The sequence below is a fragment of the Sceloporus undulatus genome, chromosome 8 (assembly GCF_019175285.1).
Source record: "Sceloporus undulatus isolate JIND9_A2432 ecotype Alabama chromosome 8, SceUnd_v1.1, whole genome shotgun sequence".
Taxonomy (NCBI): Eukaryota; Metazoa; Chordata; class Lepidosauria; order Squamata; family Phrynosomatidae; genus Sceloporus; species Sceloporus undulatus.
Window position 1 is genome coordinate 32,017,481 of NC_056529.1, and position 24,720 is coordinate 32,042,200.

Genomic DNA, 24,720 nt, shown 5'->3' on the forward strand with positions numbered 1-24,720 from the left:
TAATAATAATAATAATTATTATTATTATTATTATTATTATTATTATTAGTCTCATATGTTCCATTGACCGGAGGCATTAAAAAAGAGAACACTAACGGTGCTTTATGGAGCATCTGGAATTAAGGCAAGACAGATTAAGATGCCAAGCGCTGGAGCTTGCTAGGCCCAGCTAGGAAGCAGAGCTGGAGGGATGTGTGGCGGTAAATAACATTTCCAGAAGACGAGGGAAACATCCAATTACTACATTTCCTAGAAGTCTGAGCTGAAAAGGCTCCTCCTCTGATATGTGCCGGGTACGGTGTTTCCTGCACTAAGCGAACAGACGGCGGAGAAACTCACGTTCGGCAAAACCCAGCTTTAAAGAAAGGACATCAGGTCTAGGAGCCAATGTCAACAGAAACGAAACTGACAGGAGCTTGCAACAAAAGGTGCAAGATTCCTCTCCCACGTGAATTAATCTCCATTTCTGAGCACCAAAAAGAAGTGACACTGGCTTTATCACCAGCAGCATGAAATCAACTCTTAGAAAGAATGTCACGTAATTCATAAAAATATTCTTACAGCAAACACATCCATTTATGCATGCAGGTATATTAATCCCACCTTTGTGTCTCTCTATGTGTCTGCCTTTAAGTCGACTTACGGAGATCGCATGAATTTCATAGGGTTTTGGTAGGCAAGGCGTGCTCAAAGACGGTTTTGCCAGTTCCTCTGAAATAAACCCTACAGCAACAGTATTTGTTGATGGTCTCCCATCCAAGTACTAACCAGGGCTGACCCTTCTTGGCTTCCACCATCAGATGGGATTTGATGTTTAAGGATATTTAGGCCTCTTATTCCTCTGTACTTAGTTGCAAACCTCACAGTAGCTGGGGAACAATAGACTTTCCCAGCAACCAGGTACAGTTGTAATCTCTAGTTGTTGAAGTCCATAATCCAACACTTAATATTTATTATTATTATTATTATTATTATTATTATTATTATTATATTTCTGCCCTGCTTTTCTCTCAAAATTGGGACTCAAAGTGGCATACAGTTAAAAGACACAGTGCTGCACAGTCAGCCCTCCTTACCCACAGACTTTTTATCCACGGATGCCAAGACCCCATTGCACACCTGCGCAATGGCACCATAGATGCCACTCTGTTTCATAGACTTGGGAGGGCCCTCTGGTCCCATGGCTGTTGCTGGGTTTAAATTGCCATAAGCCCAAGACAGTCTGACACAATAACGAAGCACGATGCGCCAACATCTGGAACATCACAGGTGCTCCACTCCTGGACTAAAACATGCAGAACCAAATTCCAGGTTTGAGGTTTAGACCCTAGACCTGGTTAGGCTTAGTAAGAATTAAGCTGTGAACAGCGCTTCTATTTTTCTCATATGTGACACTCCTAATAATAGAGCTGTGTGCTATTCTGACTGCGGCGGAGAGATATTTCTGATCTATTTCTAGCATTTGGAAATCTTGGCTTAAATAGCGGGTGCCATTTGGTAAATGGCATCTGCCATTGAGTACCTGTTGAGAGGACCTCTGCTCTCATTGACTAAAGGAAGACACTTCTTCAAAAGCGATGAACGGATACAGACAAAGCACCAGATTTATCCCACGATTTACACTTGTCATCTTAGCAAAGCATGAAAATGAAACCAAATGGATTTCCTTTGGCTCAGGTTTTTATTTCTTATGAAACAAACACACAGCTCTATTATTATTATTAAACTGTATTTATAAAGTGCTGTAGATTGAAAGCGCTGTACACAAAACAGAGTAAAATAAAATCTTTCCAACATTATATAGTCAGTCCTCTGTATCCACAGATTCTCCATTCATGGATTCAACTGTCCACAGCTTGAACATGTATTTTTTTTAGTCTACTTCCTCAGATGCATTTAGTGGATCTACTTCATTTCCATACACAAAGGATTTTGAATTTGAATTGACCTTCTCACATACCAATGGCATATATATAGGTATGTCCCTGGTTTCCACTCCACTCAATGCATCTGAGGAAGGAGACTTAAGCTCATGCTGCCAACTTCTTTCTTTTGGTTAGTCTTAAAGGGGCTGCATGATCTCTCGTATTTGGGGGCATGGGTCAATCATAAAGGCAGAAAAGTGGCATTGTGTAATTTATGAACATGGACGGTGCGTCAATCTTGCAGAAAAATACATGGCTAAGTGAAGTGAAATCAATACTTGCGTTTCATAGTTAAGTAGAACAGAAACCTGTCAATAGTGACTTCCTGCCTGGGAATTCTGCATGTTGTGACTTTCAACTGTCTCTTATTGCTGTTTGGAAAACCTGGCAACACCACAACATCCACTTCATCCTGGTTGTTATGTTCATTTAAACTGACTCCTACTTATGATGCTACTATCACAGAGGCTTCTTGGCAAGATTTATTCAGAGGATAAGGACAATATGACCTAGTAATCCACTGGGTTTCCATGGCTGAGGATTTGAACCCACACTTCCCAGTCTGCATCCACACTGCAGAAAAGATCCAGTTTGACGCCACTTTAAGTGCCATGGCTCGATGCTATGGGATTCTAGGGATGCTAAGTGAGACATTTAGCCTTCTCCGTCAATTGGTGCCACAACAAATGACAATTCCTAGAATTACATAGCATTTTCCCATTTTTTCTATTCATTCGTTAGAATAAAATATAACATGCATTGAAAGCAAATAAAATAAATCTTCTCTTCATGTAAACTTCCATATAGTTCATCACTCAAACAACACCGATTTTCTCTTTAACATCTTAACCTCGACTTAGTTTCCAACAATCCCCAAACATATATTTTTATTACAATCCTAAATGATATAGTTATGTAAAAGAGAGGTGTTCTTCCTTCTACAGCACAGAAATCTTAAATATGAAGATGTCTATACTTTACATATTCTCTACATCTCTACATCTTTTTCTTCTATTCCTCTGGAATATGTTTGCTAATAGGTCAATATGTTTAAGTTTACACATTTCTCTTCTATTCCTCTTGAATATGTTTGCTAATACATTAATATGTTTAAGTTTACATGTTTCTCTTCTATTCCTCATGAATACGTTTGCTACCCATTAAGAGAATTCCATAGCATTGAGCTATGGCAACGAAAGTGGTGCCAAACTGGATTGCTTCCACAGTGCGGATGCAACCGCAGAGTCAAACCTCTCCAACTAGCGGATCATCGGTGCTGGCAAATTCCTTCTCTGCCACCTGCATGCCACTTTTCTAGAACCCAATCCAACCAAGAAGCACTTTTGGGGGGATTTGTAGACCAGCACATTTGGAGCGCACTGTGTTGAGAAAGGCTGCACTGATGTTTGTGATAGATTTTCAGTTTGGGAAAGTGATGGCATGACATTTCAGCAAGAGAGACTCACCTGCCATTCCAGTGCCACGGAGAGCATCAAAAAGTTCAGCAAACTAGAGGGAATACATACACGTACACGCACAAACACACACACTCTCCATTTTAGCTTGTTTTCTCAATGGTTGGAGGCTACAGAAATGAACTAAAGAAGATCTGTGGGAATAACTGCTGCCTCTCTTCAAAGCACACAAAAGCTCTTTGGCTTTCAAAGGACCCTGGGGTATTCCGAACCATATTTTACTCTCCGACTTTCCTCTCTGCTTTTATGCCGTCTGGGGGGTAAAGAACCTAAATATTTCCAGTTGCCTGTGCAATGCAATGCACAATGCAATGCACATACACACACAAATACACAACCCTGGGGTGGGGAAGGATGTGGCTTTATTTTATGCATGCAAAAGAGACTGGTTTCTCCTTGCAATATTTCCAAGCCAGGCCTACGTCTCTCACACGACTCTCTGCAGTTTCTCTGTCCTTCTCTTTCTGAACACAGCAGATTTCATGCAAGGGATCTCCATCCCTGATTTGTGCACCGGAAAGATATTTCGAGACCTGAGTACAAAAACCCACCATCGCTGACAACGGCTGTCTGTGTCTGGCAAATGCTGCAAGGCAAATCCTCTCTCATTGCCACTCCTCAAGTGTATCGAAAGCTACATGGGGAAGCCAGACTCTTCACAAATATTTACCTGCTTCTTATGCCTGATCAATGAAGGAGAGTATTAGAGAGCCAGCATGGCGTAATAGTTTGAGCATTGGACTACAACTCTGGAGACCAAGGTTTGAATCCCGGTTCAGACATGCAAACTCACTGGGTGACATTGGGCAAGCCACACTCTTTCAGCCTCAGAGGAAGGCAATGGCAAACCTCCTCTGGACAAATCCTGCCAAGAAAGCCCCATCATAGGTTCGCCTTAGGGTCATCGTGCGTCGGGAACAACTTGAAGGTACACAACAACAACATTAGAGGGCCAGCACTGCATAGTGGTTTGAGTGTTGGACTACAACTCTTGAGACCAGGGTTTGATTCTCTGAAGATGCCAGCCACAGATGCTGGTGAAACATCAGGAATAAACTCTTCCAAAACACAGTCACATTGCCTGAAAAACCCAACAAAAACTACCAAGACCCTCCACAGGCCAGATTAGTTTCCAGGGGCTGCAAGTCCTTCACCTTTGCTTTGGTCAATCAGTTTAAGAACTTGAGATAGGATCCAAAACACACTGCAGGAATAATCCAGTTTGAGACTGCTTTAACTGCCCTGGCTCAATGCTAGGGAATTCTGAGATCTGTAGTTTTGTGAGCCATTTAGCCTTCTCTGCCAGAGAGCTCTGGTGCCACTAACAACTACAATTCCCTGGGTTCCCTAGCCCTGAGCCAGAGCAGTTAAAGTGGTCTTGAACTGGATTCTTTCCGCAGTGTGTTTTGGACCTCACTGAATGAAAGAAGTTGGCAGCATGAGCTCTCTGTAGACTACTTCCTTGGATGCATCTGAGAAAGTAGACTGAAGTCTACGAAAGCTCACGCTACCAATGTCTTTCTTTCCGTTGGTCCCAAAGGTGCGACAAGATCTCTGCACTTGCCGATTATACGGAATTGGTACAATTGTGCCAAATTTGCCGACTGGTGCACACAGCCCTGCTTGCAATATACCAAGGGTTAACTTTTGCATGGCTGCATTTCAGGCTGTGTGTGTGTTTCTTTTTTCCTTTTTCCTTTTCCCTTTTTTCTTTTTTTGCTAATGCAAGCACTTCAAGTTGCTCTCAAGGAAAGGAAAGAGGGGAGGGAGAGGGTTGTTTCAAACCCACAAGGCAAGAGAAGCCTTGGAATATATATAACACTGTCGAGTAGAGGAAAAGAAAAAGGAAAAAGCCAGAGAAAAAAGAGTGGCTTCACTGAATCCTTTGGCTGGGCGCCTGGGGGTTTAATTAGCTGCGCAGCTCAGCATTCAGCAGGCTTTGGGTGTTGAACCATGCCAGGCATATGGTAATGATAAAGTCATCCTCTGATAAATAATGCACCTCCTCGGATCCCTTTTACCGACGGTGAGGATGAGCACTCGGCAAGCTGATGTCATCCAGTTGACCTCTGCTTGGGCTGTTTAGTTTTGGAGGATCGATACGAATTACCCGTCTCAATGGTAAGAACCTTCTCAGGTGCTTGGAACCGACTGGGAGGCTGGGAACGTGGCACATTCCTGGAAAGGCAACATGCGGCTATGTTTGCGCGCCTCTATGATCTCATCTCTTGCCATGCCTTCCTTCCATTAGGGCCTTACCGCTGGCTGGGCTGCATTGAGATGTTTCTTTATGTTGCAAAGGATCCTGGAACACATATGCCAGGGGACAACAACAACAACAACTCCAAAAGGCACTGGTTCCTTCTGTTGCACCTCACTTTACCGTGTATGGATACAAGGGCTGGACAGTCAAGGAAACGGATAGGAAGAAAATCAATGCAATGTGAAAGCGAAGGCTTTCATGGCCGTCATCCATAGTTTTTTGTGGGTTTTTCAGGCTATGTGGCCATGTTCTAGAAGAGTTTCTTTCTGACGTTTCACCAGCATCTGTGGCTGGCATCTTCAGAGAATGCTGGCATGGAAGAGAGTGGGGTGTTCTCTGCAGATGCCAGCCACAAATGCTGACGAAACGTCAGGAAGAAACTTTTCTAGAACATGGCCACACCGCCTGGAAAACACCACCAAAAACTATAAAATTAATGCATTTGAGATGTGATGCTAGAGAAGAGTATTGAGGAGGCCTGCACAGCGTATGGTCCGGGGTCCGCATATGGCCCGCCAGAGGATTTTGGGTGGCCTGCAAGGATATGGAATGATTTCAAGGCTCCTCCGCTGTTCAGCCTTCTCCTGAGGAGAAGGCCAGGCAGCGCAGGAAGAGGATAGGCAAATGCTTGCTAAGCAAGGCTCCTCCACCATCCAGCTTTCTCCTGAGGAGGAGGCTGGACAGCAGAGGAGGAGAATGGGCAAATACTTGTCCTACAAGGCTCTTCTGCTGCTTGGCTTTCTCCTGAGGAGAAAGAAAGATGGAGAATGAGGATGGGTGAACACTTGCAATGCTCCTCCGCTGCTTGGCTTTCTCTTGAGGAAAGGGCCAGGCAGACGAGGACGGAATTAATTTTAATAATATTAATTATTTAATTAATATTTAATTAAAACCTATCTGCAGCCTGAAGAAGTTAACCTATTTTAATGTTGGCCCCTTCCTATTGCCAAGTTGTGCAGATCTGGTATTGAGGAACCCACGGATGGCAAAAAAGACAAAGAAATGGGTCCTGGTCCTGGAGCAGATCAAGCCAGAAATCTCCCTGGAAGCCAAGATGACAAAGCTGAGGCTGTTGTACTTTGGACACATCATGAAAAGGCAAAAATCATTGGAAAAGACAATAATGCTGGGAAAGATAGAGGGAAGTAGAAAGAGAGGAAGGCTGCATGCTAGATGGAAAGGAGGTCAATGGGTATGAATTTAAGAGCCTGAGCAGAGCAGTGGAGGATAGGGGTTCTTGGTGATGTCTCATCCACACGATTGCCATGGCTCAAGATCGAATTGAGGGTGGTTAACAACAGCAGCACATATTTATATGCTTGTTGTTGTTGTTGTTGTGTGCCATCAAGTTGTTTCCGACTTATGGCGACCCTAAGGCAAAGCTATCATGGGGTTTTCTTGGCAAGATTTGTTCAGAGGAGAGTGACCTGAGGAATATGGAAAGCCTCATGAACTGGGCCCTTGTTCCCTGCGCCACTTCATCTCCCTTGAAAGTCCTTCTCCTCCATTCTCAGGGGCTCTTGTTGCTCCATCAGCCAGACACCATTACAATAGCATCTTACATCCACATAATCCATTAAATACATTCAGGAAAAGCCCCAGGCCTGCTTTTCTTTGGTTGCTATTTATAGACTAATCTTATTTCGCAAATTGAAGGATCGAAACAGCAAGGAAAAATCTATTCTGGGGTGGGGATGCATTGCATCCACTTTTAAATGGGCAAAATCTACAATATTTCTTTGCAGCGACAGGGCAATCTAGGGAAAAGATGAAAAACTGTAGAGCACCTATACAACATCTCCCCAGGCCTATGCATGTTACAAATAATATTGCCTACTTCTGCACAGTAAATGACTGGGGGAAAAAGAGCCCAAACCTAAGTACCAATTGCCCACAGAACAACAGAAACAACAACAACAACAACAACATTGCCTTCCCCTGAGGCTGAGACTGTGTGACTTGCCCAAGGTCACCCAGTGAGTTTTTATGCTTGAGCGGGGAATCGAACCTTGATGTCAGGGCTGTAGACAATTGCGATCAAATCGGCTTGGATTTGTGGTGGTCCTATGAACAAGAGACATCCAAGACATATGAACTGCCTGCAGGGAAGTCAGCTTTTCTTATTGTTCCAGTTGTTAAATAATGGGAAAACAAAAATGCATGCCAAACAATAGTGTAAGATTTTTGTGGGTTTGGGGGCCTCTGTGGCCATGTTCTAGAAGGGCTTATTCCTGCTGTTTCGCCAGCATCTGTGGCTGGCATCTTCAGAGAAAGAGGAAGATACCAGCCACAGATGCCGGCGAAACGTCAGGAATAAACTCTTCTAGAACGTGGCCACATAGGCCCAAAACCCACAAAAATCCATGGATGCTGGCCATGAAAGCCTTCGACTTCCCAATAGTGTAAGACCTGATGATCGACACCTTTCAAATGGTACAAATCTCAGGCTATGATTCCACTTGAAATGCCCTGGCTGCTTCCTATGGAATCTTGGGGTCTGTAGTTTGGTGAGGCACTGGAGTTGTCTGGCTGAGAACACTAAGTACCCCCTAAACTGCAAATCCCAAGATTTCATTGGAGAGAACCATGGCAAATAAAACAGAGTATAGCATTGAAATTGTGCAGTGTGAAAATGGTATGTGTGTCTACTTTCTGCTATCATTGGGGTCTATAACAAATGGAGGTGTCTGCTCCTGCAAGGATCCAGGTTTGACCATTGTCCTGCTCCTCAACCATCTTGCATCCATGCTGAGCCCCAAATATCCTAAAGATGGTCACCCCAACCCCATCTTCTTTCAGTGGAGAACTGGGCTCCAGACAGCCTGTCCTACTGACTATATTCAACACAGAGCATGCAGTTTGTATCACGGTGGGAAAGACAGTGAAAGAGAAAGCAAGAGGGGGTGGGGAGTTGTTTCCATGCAATGTCCATTATTTACTTCTGGCCCTGTATTCCTGGAATAGCTTTTGTCCCTCTCGGGGACAGAGAGAGAGAGAGAGAGAGAGAGTACCGTAGAAATAAGATAATGGATCTCAGCATGGGCCATGAATCTAGACCTCCAGGGAAAGCTGTCTAGAAGAAAGAGGTGAGAGTGTGTTAGCTGGAGCCACACTGAGCCAGAGGGATGGGAGGAAAGACCACAGTTGTTGCAGTGTAAGTGCATACTAGACACACATTCTTTCCCTCCTATCAATCCAGGACACAATGAAAAGATAGTGGTGATGGCGGGATAGGAGGGAGGTCTGAAACTCCCAAGACTTACAACGAGTCACAAATTCTGGTCCGACAAACTCTCTGTACAATGGGCCCCTGGTATCCACTGCGGTTTGGTTCCAGCAGGACCCCCCGTGGATACCAAAATCCATGGATGTTCAAGTCCCATTCAATGCAGTTGCATAGTAAAATGGTATCCCTTAAATAAAATGGCATAATCAAGGTTTGCTTTTGGAAATACAATATCACATACAAGGCTAGTCACATACAAGGCTAGTGACCATGGTAGGGCAGAAAGTGGATCCTCTGCCGCAGGAGTTGAGAATCCACTATCAGTTTTGCAAGCCATCGCCCACCGTGATGAAAATCTTTCCGCAATAGAGTCCCGCACAGGGAGAGATCCTGCAAAACTCAGCACAGAGCCAGGAGCTGCAGTCATAAAGCCCAAAGTGGATTCTCCATCCCCACAGCAACAGTCCTGCAGCCCTTGAGGCCTTGCCAATTCCCAGGATCCTCCAGCCAGCATGCCCACTTGGCCAGTGCCCATGCTTGGTGGGGCATAGGGCATTCTGGGAATAGTCCTTCCCAAAAGTAACTTTCCCAAGTGGGGATTCAAGCTGTGAGTTCCTGAAGTTAACATGTCTGCAGACTTCCATCACTCAAGGCTCTTCTAAATGAAGATTATGAGAGTGACAGAGCCAAAGGGATGTAGTGGTTTGAGTGTTGGAGATCGGTGTTCAAAACCTCACTCGGCCATTGAAACCCAGTGGGTGCCCTTGGGCAAGTCACATTCTCTCAGCCTCATAGGAAAGCAATGGCAACACACACACACACACACACATACACACACACACCGAGCAAATCTTGCCAAGAAAACCCTGTGACAGGTTTGCCTTAGGGTTACCATAAGTAAGAAATGATTCGAAGGCACACAGCAACAACAACAGTCCCAAAAGTTATCTTTCCCAGGCTCAGATGCAAGGCCTCAAGAAAGCAGGGGCGAAACCGATGTAAATGGCCTGTGTAGACATTCCCCTGCTCCCTGCTCTAATTGACTCTTTGCATCAGCGCTATATAAATATTATACTATATAAATAAAGTATAATAATAATCTCATTTGCCAAAATGTGGACAGTTTTGAAAATGAGCAGGAGGGAACACCGCTTTTTGCAAACCAAATTCTCCCTTCCCTGTTAAACTGCCTCTTAGCTTCGGCAGTGCAACCTGCAAACGCAAAGCATTTACAGATTTCAGAATACCTGTCATTGGTTTCCTTGCCAGAACAACAGGGCTATGATAAAACAAAGAAAGCACACACAAATGCACATACACTGCTGAAAAACCATGATAAGGAGCACTGCGTGTTTGAGAAGCTGGGGGACTGACTCCTCCTTCCGAACACCTCCCCAAGCTAAACAGCTACATCTCTTTGGCAGGGAGATGAACAACAAACCCTGGCAATCACTTCTCTTTTCAAATATGAATGAAGATGTAATTGGAAGTGTCATACATGAAGCTATGACGCCATTCGAGTAATCAGCCGCGCACAATAGGCAGCTTGATTGGCCCCAAAGTATCTGTCTGGGATGCACAGTTGCATTCTGTTTGGAGAACAAAGCAGGAGCTCATATCCGATTCTGATATATTGTCATGGTGCAAGGTGCATCTGAAGTCGCATGCACAAGCGGGGACTTATCTGCACATACAGTTCTGGGCATCTCAGTTCAAAAAGGATGTTGAGAAAGTGGACTGTGTCCAAAGGAGGGCCACCAAAATGGTGATGGGTCTGGAAACCATGCCTTAGGAGGAACGCCTTAGGGAGCTGGGGATGTTCAGCCGGGAGAAGAGAAGGTTCAGAGGTGATATGATAGCCCTCTTTAAATATTTGAAGGTATGTCATATTGAGGATGGAGCAAACTTGTTTTCTGCAGCTCCAGAGAGTAGGACTCGGAACAATGGATGCAAGCTACAGGAAAAGGGATTCCACCTCAATATTAGGAGGAACTTCCTGACAGTAAGAGCTGTTTGACATTGGAAGATGCTTCCCTGGAGAATGGTGGAGTCTCCTTCTTTGGAGGTCTTTAAACAGAGGCTGGGTGGCCATCTGTCAGGGATGCTTTTCTTGAGAGTTCCTGCATGGCAGACTGGGGTTGGACTGGATGGCCCTTGGCATCTCTTCCAACTCTATGATTCTATGGATGGACAGCTGGATTTGTTTAGACTGACCACTTCTAAATCATTCTCCAAAAAGGGGACAAAAGAAAACACAGTTTGGCACAAAGTCACATGTGCTAATTTAGACAAGCAGATACAACGTTTAATATGGGCTGAGATCCTTGAATCATGTAAATCTTGGCATGTAGAGTCAAGCATTGTGCTATGCAGCTTTTGCGCTGAATGTTGTGCATCTGAACCAAGACACTCAACATGCAACCAAATGCCTAACCAAATGTGCATATAATCCACATGCAAGGTGCAGGATGCATTAATGCGTTGTTGTTGTTGTAGTTGGCAAGCCTTATGGCAACTTATGGCAATCCTAAAGTGAACCTATCATGGGGTTTTCCAGGCAAATTTCTTCAAAGGAGATTTGCCATTACTGTACCCTCTTCTGTTGTTTAGAGTGTGACTTGGCTAAGATCATCCAGTGGGTTTTCATGGCCAAGCCAGGATTCGAACCCTGATCTCCAAAATCCTAGTCCAATGCTCAAACCACTATGCCACACGGGCTCCCATTAATGCATTACATGCCCAGTATCGCTCTGCAATCTTGAACCAAATGTAGCTGTTCTGCAAGGGACAACAACATGCAGCCACTTCAGTAGAAGAACATACACCTGTATAAGAGGCCAGTAGGATTCCCAGCATGATTTTCTTCATATATCATTTAAACAGGGCTGTCCTCCATAAAAGAGGACATGTGGTCCTCCTAAGTTGTTTCCTAACAAATTTTGAGAGGGGAAAGATAAAGGCATAGTCACTTGTGCAGCTAGAGCCTTTTAGGCTAGGGGCCATTTCATTCTACAAGGGACCCTCGGTATCCGCTGAGGTTTAGTTCCAGATACCAAAATCCATGAATGCTCAGGTCCCATTATATGTGTAGTGGCTTGAGCATTGGACTATGACTCTGGAGACCAGGGTTTGATTCCCAGCTCGGCCATGAAACTTATTGGGTGACATTGGGCAAGTCACATACTCTCAGCGGAAGGCAATGACAAACCTCCTCTGAACAAATCTTGCCAAGGAAACCCCATGATAGAGGTTGAATCAGTGGGTGCAGAATCTGTGGATACAGAGGGCCAACTGCGCACAGTTTTTGTGTAATGATTCCACTTTAAATTGCATGGCTGCATGCAATCCTGGGATTTTTCAGAGCGCTCCAGTGCTGCACCAAGCTTCAAACTCTGGGATTCCCTAAAATGGCAGTGTCCCTTATTTATCAAAATGTATTGATTTGTGAGATGACACTAAGTGAAAACTGCAACTTATATTTAATACATGCAAAGCCAGTATATTATGCCAATCAAGTACAGTTAATATTCTGGTACCCTTTAACAATTCATGTGCGCTTGGTCTCATAATGCGTTCCTTATTTTAGAGCAACCCGCATGCGGAAGCCACCCACCACTTCTAAATTTATATATGTTTCTCATAAAATATGCAAGCATTTATCTTTAATTTTATTTCTAAACTTTTAAACAGCTTTTAGGTATAGGTATGGCTACTGATCTCTCCTAAAATGATATGGATGTTATGCATGGGAAGGAAGCGGAAAATGCATTTTAAATTCAAATAAGCCATTGGTAAGAAAAGAAAGAAGAATGTTCCAGGACTTCGGCCCACTAGAAGGACTTACATTGAGTCAGTTCTGGTTTTTTGGGACATTTCTTTGACCGAAATTTCTAGACTTATACATGAGTATATGCAGTACACTTACATCCGTTATAAATATGGGTATGGGTCATGCACCAGAGGACTTTGACTTCTTGTGACCCTATGGATGGGAAATCTCCAAGACCCCTCTCCTGCTCAGGCCTTGCAGACTCAGGGCAGCCTTGGCTTCTTTGATTTGAGTCTATCCATCTGAAATGCATCTTCCTCTTTCCTTGCTACCCTTCACTTTACTAAACATGATAATCTTTTCCAGTGAGTCTTCTCATGACATGGCCAAAGCACGACAGTCTTGGTTTAGTCATCTTACCTTAGGGCAGTGATGGTGAACCTTTTACAGACCGAGTGCCCAAACTGCAACCCAGACCCCACTTATTTATTGCAAAGTGCCACGTCCCTCTAGCTTTCTAGTAAGAAACTCTGGCAAACTCTGTGCTAGGGCGACAGCATATGTGCCCACAGAGAGGGCTCTGAGTGCCACCTCTGGCACGCATGTCATAGGTTCGCCATCACTGTTCTAGGGAGTCTTAGGGTCTTGGGGATGTCTCATCCACAGAATCTCCATGACTTGAGGTTGACTTGAGGGCAGCAACAACAACTGTGACTTAGGATTTGAGCCAATGACAACCAATATAGACACCAAGGATCCTAGACTGCATTATTCTCAACTACATATCGGCGGGATTAAAATGCCCTGCCGTGACATTTTATACCAGGAATCCTGCAGAGTGCAAATGTTTTTTGCAGATGTATATTCTCCAACCAGCCCTTGCTAAGGAGCGATGGAAGAAAGGATTCACCAGCTCTCAGAACCCGAACTCCCTCCACAAATAAAAGAGCCCTTTGGAGGTTAATGGGGACCACTCTATCGCAAGAGTGCACACGCTATCTGTCAGCACCCTGCAGGCGTCTTTATGTACAGAGGCCTGGCTTTCACCCTCGCTGACATCTTTCCAGAGCCGTGGCCACAACGGCAGAAGCAACCTCAGTCCTCTCCCACTGCAAATGGCTGGCTGCTGCTTTTGAAGAACTTAATGTATTGCTTTTCCATCAGGCTGACTTGAGATCACAAAGACCATGCATAAGTCGGTCTTCTTGGTGCAACCCCAGACATCAGGGTTCACCATTAATAAAGCTGGGCAATGTACAACTTCTCTCTCTGGTTTCTTTTCCAGCACAGCCTACAACCCTCTTGTATGTCAGGAATGTAAAGCTTGCACATGGCGTTGGGCTGCAATTCCTGGTTGCACTCAAGAGTGGCTGCTTGGGCAAGGGCTGATGGGAGTTGCAGTCTAAGAACAACTGGAGGGTTCCCTGACCCCTGCTTTGTGAGATGGTGGGGTTGCTTGCCATCTCATGCCATTAACCATTGGGTTAAGGGGATTATGCAATTTTATTTTGTATGTATTTATGTATATTATTGTGTATTTTATTGTTGTAACCCAGCTCGATCCTAGGGGAGAGTAGGATTAAAAATAAAACTTATTATTATTATTATTATTATTATTATTATTATTATTAAACAGCATGGAGGAACCACCTGCACAGCAGAAATAATGCAGTTTGATGCCACTTCAATTGCCATGGCTCCCTCCCAGGGGATCCTGGGATTTGTAGCTTGTTGTGGCACTAGAGCTCTCTGATAGAAGCCCACCAGATAACCTTGGGCAAGTCACATACTCTCAGCCTCAGGGGAAGGCAATGGCAAACCTCCGCTGATGAAACTTGCCAAGAACATACCATGCTAGGTTCGCCTTAGGGTTGCTGCAAGTCAGAAACAAATTGAAGGCACACAACAACAACAACAACAACAACAACAACAACAACAACGCTACCAATGCCAGAATCCCCTAGCACTGAGCCATGGCAGTTAAAGTGGTGTCAAACTGCCTTAATTATGCAGTGTGGATGCAGCCCTCAAATCCTCTGCAGCGTGGTGGAGTTCCCTGATAGGACCTTGGCAAACAACTCAGTGAGATGTTTAGCCTTCTCTGTCAGAGTGCTCTGGTGCCACAACAAACTACACATCCCAGGATCCCAGAGGATGGAGCCATGGCAGCTTAAAGTGGTGACAAAACAGCATCATGTCTGCAGTTCAGATGCAGCCCAAGACATACAGATTCCAAATTTGTTGTTTCTGTCTTTGAGAGCAAGTCCCTCCTCAACCACTTTGCCCTTTGTATATATTGTGTGTGTTGTCATTTTTTAAAATATGAGTGTGTAAGGCTGAGAATCTCAAGGATTCAACCCCTTCTCCCGAGTCTCTCTGAGCAAAATTCCCAGTGTGAAGCCCCAAGGCACCATTCTTCAGTGTCGGCGCGTTACGCATGCATGCAAAAGCCCCATGCTGTTTGCAACCTGCCATTTCCACACACTGCAGCTGCTCAGCTGCTCCTGAACTGCCAATAACCTATTTTTGGACAGTTCTGTTCACATGGAGCTAAATCAAGGGAATCGAGGCGGTGGCAGCGTAAACAAATAGAGCATGAAGAAGATGGAGGAGAAGCTTTGGCAGAATCCCCATACCCTCCAGCTGAACTACAGTGGCCATGAACCCCTGCCAGAAAGGCCAAAGGTTAGGGATTTGGGGAACTGTCACCAAAAACAAGCCTCTGGAGATCGAAACGTCAGGAATAAACTCTTCTAGAACATGGCCACATAGCCCGAAAAACCCACAAAAAACTATGGATGCTGGACATGGAAGCCTTCGACTTCCCTTTGGGTGACCTTGGGCGAGTCACACTCTCTCAGCCCCCGAAAACCCCATTATAGGGTCACCTTTGGCTCATCATAACTCAGAAATTATTTGTAGGCACACAACAACAACAACAACAACAACAACAACAACAACAACAAGCCGACCCTATAGACCTTTTGGTAATGTACATGGGAGCTCCATAGTCAGGTTGTAGGAGCTTATCCCATGAATATTCTGTAAAAACCACGCAATTACGTGATACGCTTTCACATGGCGTCACACAAAACCCGCATTAAAGTGGTCACAAAGAAGCATTAACACACATCTTTTTACTTTCGGGATTTCAGCAACAATGCATTGCCGATATCACTTTCTTTGCGCCGTTGCGTGTGATCATCATTTGCGCAGTTACTCACCATTTTCACTTTATTTGTGGGATGTACACTGTAATCTCTCTTTAATGCCAAAATTAGCCCCAGTGTGATAAACTCCGTACAAGCATTTTGCTAAACATTTCATTCATTGGGACCCAGCCTTGAAATTAAAAACACCGGCTCAAGGGGCGTCGGTGGCCACTCTTTCCTTCTTCCCATAATGCCCCTGGGTCCAGAGGCATCATGGGAGAAAAAAGCTGGTATCACTTCTCCCTGTCTGACTTCGCCTTTTACTACCGAACCCTTCATGTTTTTCCATTTTGTTCAAGCTTAAACTAAACATTTCACTTTAATCTCAGTTCCCGCTTCGGTTTGGTTCCAGGATACCCAAACCCATGGGTGCCGAATCCCCATTAAATGCAATGGCGTAGTAACATGGCGTTGCTTAAATAAAACGGCAAACATTTTGGAATTTATATATATGTTAAATATATTTTTGAGCTGTGGATGCTTGAATCCATGGATTAAAAGAAACATCTGTGGATACTGAGATCCTGTGTAAAGAGAGGGCCAACTGTACTTGCATGGATTGAAACGGCTGATCCCAGGGATCCTGTGTAGTGAGAATCTTTGCAGTTTGGGACTCATTCATTGTGCAAATCCACAGCGCTGTATAAATAAAACATAATAATAATAATAATAATAATAATAATAATAATAATAATAATAATAATAATCCTGTACTCGTGTTCTCTGGGCAGAATAAAGTTCAGCTCAGTGCTATGCAATTCTAGGATTTGTTGTTTTGAGAGATACAGTGAGCCCTCCATATCCACAGACTTTTTATCTACAGATTCAAGCATCCACAGTTTGAGAATATTTTAAAATATATACAAATGCCAATAAGCAAACATTGATTTCCCTATTTTATATAAGGGGTACCGTCTTACTATGCTCTGCATGTAATGGGACCTGAGCATCCACGAATTTTGGTATCCACAGACAGTCCTGGAACCAAGCCCCAGCGGATACCAAGGACCCACTGTATTTAGCCTACTTGGCCAGAGAGCGCTGATGCCACAAAATACTGCAAATCCCAGGATTCCATAGCACTCAGCCATGCCAGTTAAAGTGGAGTCCAATTGCATTATTCCTGCAGTGCAAATTAAGCACAGCTTCTTGCTGGAGGGAACTCTCTCCAAGGTCCTGAATTGCTCTGTTCACTGTATGCACAGTGGAGTTTTGGTTTGGCTTTTCCTTGCTTTCGGAAACAAACCTCAGTGCAAAGATTTGTTTTACTAGTGTAAAAGAAAACCCTTGGGGTGTATATGTACTCACATGCACAAGTGGGGATTTATCTGCACATGGAGTTCTGGGCATCACAGTTCAAAAAGGATGTTGAGAAACTGGAGTGTGTCCAGAGGAGGGCCACCAAAATGGCGAAGGGTCTGGAAACCATGCCTTAGGAGGATCGACTTAGGGAGCTGGGGATGTTTAGCCTGGAGAAGAGAAGGTTCAGAGGTGACATGATGGCCAGGTTTCAATATTTGAAAGGGTGTCATATTGAGGATGGAACAGGTTTGTTTTCTGCTGCTCCAGAAACCAAGGCACAAACAATGGATGCAAGCTACAGGAAAAGAGATTCCACTCAAACATTAGGAAGAACCTCCTGACAGTAAAAGCTATTCATCAGTGGAAGATGTTCCCTTGGAGAACGGTGGAGTCTCCTACATTGGAGGTTTTTTGAACAGAGGCTGGATCTGTCAGGAGTGCTTTGATTCCTGCCTGGCAGGGGTTGGACTGGATGGCCCTTGAGGTTTCTTCCAACTGTATGGACCTATGAGAACTTTGTCTTCCTGCCTGGCAGAATGGGGTTCACTTGGATGGTCTTTGGGGGTCTCTTCCAACTTTATGATTCTGTTCAATTCTAAATCAGGAGGCATCAACACATGGGCAGCACACCCTGACTGGAGCTTGATAGTGAGAAGCAAGAGTCAACCTGCTCCAAAGGCTGCTCATCCTTCTGAGCATCTGCAGAGAAGTGACTAAATGGTCCATTTTATACCTAAGGCAGACACACACAGAGATGAGCTGCCTTGTGGCCTTGTTGCATTGAAAAGCAGCAAGGCTGAGGATGTGGCTCAGTGAGCATCCTCTTTACCGATGGTGGTACTCTGCCCTCCCAGCGGCCTTTAATGACACCTTGTGGCACATGCGCCTGCTTTGCCAGAGCAAAGAACTGCAGAGAAAATGCACACCTCTCATTGAATCAGAAAATGTAGTTCTCCAGACTGATGGGATTGCTACGCTGGTTAGGGCTGATGAGAGTTTTAGTGCAACAGAGGAGCACATTTTCTCCCTCTTTCAATTAAGATAGGGGAGGGGATGGATGATAGTTGTCCAAGAGGTTAACTGAAAACGGGAGTATGTTTTAAAATGCATCGCAGTCAGTGCAAATCCTGCACCACTGTCTACCATTTTTTTCGTCGTCGTGTGCCTTCAAGTTGTTTCTGAATTATGACAATCCTAAGGTGAATTTATCATGAGATATTCCTCAGCAAGATCGTTCAGGAGAGATTGGCCATTGCCTTGTTCTGAGGCCGAGAGAGTGTGACTTTATCACCCAGGGAATCCTAACCGAGCATTCAAACCACTGCACTATGCTGTCTCTCGCTACAAATTTTGCAAAGCACCCTAAAAAAGAAGTTTAAGCACTGGGAGAGCGGATTTAATATTTATCTGTGCATTTATTGATTTCTGTGTTTATTAACTTTGGAATGAATTAACCTAAGCGCTATTTCTTTCCTGGTTAATTTACTCTGCTTTAAGGCCTGTGACTTTTCTGAAGCAGCTGAAAGTTTTTATTGTATTTGTTTCCTCTGCTGCTAGCTTTATGCTGTGTTTAGATTTCAATGGTTTTTATCTTGCATGCTCACTTTCATTGCAAGCTCCCCCCCAAACAGATCTTGGTGGATGCAAGTTATATGGATGCAAGTTGTAAAAGAAAGGGATACCTAAGACGACCTGTTAAACCAGCATATACTGGGAGAGTTTGTTAGGTTTGCACTGAAGGTCTTAAATGTCATAGTTCCAAATAGAGCAGACTCACTGAAGCATTGAGAAGCTGGCGTGCCAACATAGCTATGCCAGCATGGCATAGTGGTTTGAGTCTCCAGGAGGGTCAGGCAAAAGCAAACCGCTGCAGCGTCACTTATTTTGTGTGCCATGCCTCACGATGTACTGTATAAATTTTTCTGTCTCGGTCACATGCAGGTATTGCTTGGTTATGTGTGTCTTGGTTTCCATCTGCGAAATGTTGAAAGCATTCTTTTCAACCTGAGAGATTAAAACGCGAACTCCTAGGTGGCTCAGCTGAGGTCATGTAAGGAGAAAAACACAGCTTCCTGGATGTTAACCGCAAGGACCCACAATTTCCTTTCACTTGTGACAATTTAAACCAGCTTCTCCCACCCTCCATTGAATCCATGAAACATGGAAACAAGCGCAAAGTTGTGATCGGCCTTCTATACCTTTCTGATGCATTACACAAAAGAAAAAAAATGTTCAATAATATCCACACGTTTGAAAAATATGGGGACAAAAACTACTGCACACATTTATCAAAAGTGAGCATCGATCATCGAGAACGCGTATCTATCCATGCATCCATTTGAAAAAATGCACACAAAAGGCCGCACAAAATGGACTTGGGTATGTTAAAAAAAAGACATAAATACCAACTAGACCAATGTTGAATGAAAAATACACATTTGGCTGATTTCTATAGGACCTAAAAATAACCATTTGATAGGCCACCTTTTCCCAGAGTGGGACCCAAAAGGAGGCTCACAGAAAGAAATCAATTAAACCTATCAGGCCTCTCTTTGGCTTAAACAAGGCCTAATAAATATGCCGTTCTGCTGTAATCGTGTTGGGACTATTATATTTTCCATATTGGTGTATGAGAATGGAGTGAATGCAGGAAACTCTTAAGAGAGAAAGAACACTTGCAGAAAGTTAGCCATTTTATTGCCCCTTTGCTCCAACCAGGCGAGGAAAATGGGAGTTTTAAAACCATGGCATGACACCAAATGGTCTTATGTCCAGATAGATACACTTTGGGCAGTTTTAAATGCATTTTGTGAACTCATGTTCTGCCGGCATTAAAAAATTCTTATGAAAACACTATAATGCAACGCTTCTTAAGCCATGTGCGATATAGAAGAACCGCACTTTCCCCCTCTTTAGTGTGTGCCAAGAACCAAGACCATATTTGTGTCCTTGGGGTTTTCTTTCCTGGAAACTCTGCAAGAACCAACAGCCATGGATCATCACTGGCCCCCAGACCACCATTTTGAGTAGCGTGCATTGCTTTAAACACATTTTCAAAACTACAACACTTGAGTATATGTTAGGCCTTAATATAATATAATATAATATAGTCAGCCATATTATATTATATTATATTATATTATATTATATTATATTATATATTATATTAAGGCCTAACATATACTCATATAAATACAGCTGGTCCTTGGAACTCGCAAGGGATCCATTCCAGACCCCTCCACGAGTTCCAAAGCTTGCGCATATTCAAGCCTCATAGGCCTGAATGGGGCACATGCATGCAGGGCACGCACCATAGGCACACGCCGCATTGATGTTAATGGCAGTCACCCCTCTGCAGATTTTCAAGTCCGCGGATCTCAAGTCCACAGATTTGGAGTGGCGACTATATAAATATAAGAATATTTAAACATAAATATCAGAACCTTGCAATCCATTTGGTAATATTGTTGTTATGTGCTTTCACATAAACCCTGATTTATGGGAAAGGCTTGGTCAGTATTATTCCAATATTTACCATTATCTTCCGCTGAGGTTAACTTGCCCAAAGTCACCCATTCATTTTCCAGGCCTTAGTAAGAGACTGAAACCCAGACTTCCAAAGTCAAACATCAAAACCATGGCACCACACTTTGTAATCCTCAAGAAAAGTATTCACTGTGTAGTGACCCAGGTATGAAGCTGGTAATGGATCAACATATATGTACCGTTACCTGCCTTGTTTTTGCAGTCCCTTCCTTGACTCCTTGTTTTGAGGCTCACGCCACACTACAGAATTAATGCAGTTTGACACCGCCTTAACTGTCTTGGCTCCAAATCCTTAGGATTCATAGTTTGTTGTGACTCCAGAGCTCTTGGACAGATAAGGCTAAATGTCTCACCAAACTGCAACTCCCAGGATTCCATAGCATGGAGCCATGACAGTTGTTGCACTGAGTGAATAAAAACCTAGCCTACACTTCCCCATCTGTGAGTTTCCAGATGTTGCTACAATCTCTGATCCTCTGCAATCGCTGACTAAGTTGGGGGGATGATGGGAACTGGAGTCCATTGAAATCTGGGGGTGCAGTAAGATCTCATATTGTTTTGAATGAATTTATGTCTGTGAAGCTAAAGGATCATCTAACCTGTAGAAATAGCAGAGTCTGACACCACTTTAAGAGTTGAGAATCCATCCTATGGAATCTTGGGATCTGTAGTTTTACAAGGTCTTGGTGATTCACGAAACTACAGATCACAGGATGCTGTAGGATGGAGCTGTGGCAGTTCAAGTGGTGTCAAACCGCATCATTTCTGTAGTGTAGATGCACCCTAAGAGATAGAGGAAAGGTTGTGTGGAAAAGAAAAGCTTGTACTGTATCTGCAATAGGGTCTACCCCAAAGGTAGGAGAATAAAAAACTTATTCAGATTTATGAACCTGGAGGTGGCCTTATCCTTTGCACTTATTTCTAATGCCAAGACAGAACACAGAAATAGGTATGAGAGGTTTCTCTGAACATGTGCAAAAAGTCTTCTTCTCTGTTGGGTTACTACTGAAAATCATTGCAAGCAGCTCCCAAACATCTGGATATAAGGTTATAACATTACAAAAAAAGTACCTATGACTGTTAGTCAAAGACCGTCCATACTTAGAAATGAAGCACCGAAGAAGATAATCACCTATTTGTTCATCGTATCACTTACTCTTGGGGAACATTGCAGCTAAACTGCCATGACAGGATCTATTTCATCAACTACCGATGGATCTTTTGTCGCTAAATGGATGCTGAAATATTGTTGGTTGACACATGACCCTTGAGAAGGCTTCTCCCCATTCATTTGTAGGCTACAGACCAGTTGTAAAACACAGCATCTGGGGCAAATACAGAGCATCCTTAACAGTCAGTGGTGTTGCCAACTGACCAGGAACAACTTATCCAGCCTGTTCGTAATCCTTTTGCGGCTGGATGAAGATTTTCATGGCATAGAGACTCACTGCTTTGCTAGCTCATGTATGTTGATACGGCTGTTAGGAAAAACACAGGAGCAGACACTGGTAAAAATGTTGGCAACCCCACCTGTTAAGGGTGATGCTAAGCATCCTGATGGTCCCAGAATTACTTTAAAGGGATGGCATGGGAGTTCCTGGCAAGCTTGAGCCTGCAGAACTGAAAACCAACAAACAGTAACAAAGCAAAAGCAGATCTCGCGGTAAACAGAGGGCCTTCCATCCGGTTAGCCACAATCTTTACTCTCTGAAGCGACCATTGACAGCCTGCGGAGGAAATGTCTTCAAAACAACACCGTTCTGCTCTGCTGTTTCCATCAGGAAAAAAAATCCACTGCATTTCCAAAGAAATATCCCTCCAACATCCTATTGAAACACACTGGCCATGTTTCCTCTGTGGTTGTTGATCGGTACTAATCTTAGAAACATCAAGGATGCTTTTTTTGGTGAGGGTGGTGTTGACGATAAGGTTGCCAACTTCAAAAACACCCAACACTGTCCTTACAAGAACATAACAGGCGAGGCTTCCCTGGATCATTTTGCACAATTTCTGTGCTGGGCATACATTCCTATATGCCAGGTTATTGTAACAGTGGAGGAAATGCACAGGGGCCTGGTTAGCAAAAAAGTTGGCAACCCAAAATCATGACGATAGGCCTGGAACATCCAGCGGACACAGGCCACTTCTAAGCTGGGAGCTACCCATGCTACCTCCCAAGTCAGTGGGCCTATGACTGCAGCCGAAGAAGGGTCTACAAACAAGACTCCACAACCAGAATGATTTGACACAGAGAGAGTGGCCTCATCCAGCACAGAAGCACAGAAACTAAATAGGCAAAGGCCCTCCATCCAAAAGATGCCAGATCCAAACAGTGAAGGGCAGATTTGCCTTTCACCTGGCACATCTCCTTTCCAAATTCAAGATCTATCTTTGTTCCAACCAGGCAACACATTTCAAGTCCCTCTTGGCCTTCCCAGGTGGGAATCAGGTAGCATCACCAAAAGATCTCCTTAAAAAAAAAAAGCCATGTATCACAGCAGTGCCGCCTCTAAAACAGGACGACAACAACGCATCCCCCTTGACTGGATAGCTTCACTCCCTGGCCACTAAAATTTCCATTCAATGCAGCAAACCAATACAAGGAGGAAGGGGGAAAAACACAGGAGCGGGGTGGGGGGGGGAAACCTTCGGCTTGCTCCCCCATGTAAAAACACAACAAGCACCAGCCTACCAAGCAATGTGTGATGGAGAAAGCCCAAAAGCAAGAGAAAAAGACCCAGCCCTGTTCAGTGAGACAAGGAGGTTTGTCCTTATGTAACACCAGCTTGGCGATGCTCTGATCTTCCTTGAGAAGGGATGTAATTACAGCACATTCAGCCTCCCTTGGTGCAGATGCGAGAAAACCCTCTGGGTGGGATGCCTCCGACAGGCATCAATACCTGAGCGCAAGGTCCCAGGTGTGTGTGTGTGTTGGGGGGAAGGATGGAGATTTTGGGGAAGAAAGGCAAATGGAGTGGGGGATCTTTGTACCGGGAAGGATGAAACCCACATGTCCAGCATGCTTACCTCCAGCCACCTTGTCCTAGCTCATGCCATGCCTCCTGTGCCCACCGCCGGCCTTTTCATGTCAAGAGGAGCATCTGAAAGATGGAGGGATGCCAGAAGTGATGGAGGGATACCTGATGTGGTGGGTAAACAGAACCGGGGGAGGCGCCACACGCACCGACACACGCAGAGCTCCCCAGTTTGCTAATCCAGCTTGATGCCAGCCTTGGAATATCTCAGCCGGAGAATAATAATAACAATACTAATTTTTTCCCCTTTCTCCTCCTCCTCTTTCCCTCCCATGCGCCGCACACAGCTCTCCGGCTCTTTGGTCCGCCTGCTCCAGATTGCACACCAAGAGCATCCGCTGCTGTTCGGTGGCTCTGAGAAATAAAGCATCAATTGAAGAAGACTCTGGAAAGGAGGCCGGAGGAGCCTGGATCCCAGCCGGAGAGGATGAATGGCCTTCCAGAAGAGGAGGAAAGGCTGTCCTTGGAAAATGTGCAAGAAAAAATAATCATCAAAGAGGATGCTTATCCTGAGAGCAGCAAATAAAAGATGCAGGCTCTGGTTCTCGGTCTCTCTCTCTCTCTCTGTGCCTCCCTCCCTGCCTATCTTCGCACACACACACACATCCACACATGCTTGCTGGCTTGTACACTCAAGTGTCGTAGAGCCAAGCCAGTTAAAGAGACATGGCCATTATTATCCATAATGCATGACTGCAGGCCGGTGAGTCCCGTATCTCGCCTCCGCTCCCCCTACCTCCGCCAGCCTCAGATTCTAAAGAGATTACAACCATTCAGTGCGGATAAACACCAGGAGCTGATGGTCTCCCCCTTTCCCCCCGCCTTGCCTTATTATTATTTTTTGCTGGGGATTGTTTTTAATTTTGGAGTTGGGATGCATGCACACACACACATATACAGAGAGTATGTGCCACCGAGAAAGCAAGGAGAGAGGAATTGCATGGGGTCCATAAGCAACCTTCCAGAG

General features: G+C 44.3%; 1 protein-coding gene across 1 annotated transcript in view; it reads right to left on the minus strand.

Moving 5' to 3' along the window:
* The window catches only part of FBXL16 (F-box and leucine rich repeat protein 16), a 40,699-nt gene extending 16,650 nt beyond the window's left edge, over window positions 1–24,049 (minus strand). Inside the window, exon 1 of the mRNA XM_042438384.1 lies at window positions 23,746–24,049. The gene's annotated coding sequence lies outside the window, so the exon portion shown is untranslated. The remainder of the gene's footprint in view (window positions 1–23,745) is intronic.
* Window positions 24,050–24,720: the final 671 nt, after the last annotated feature.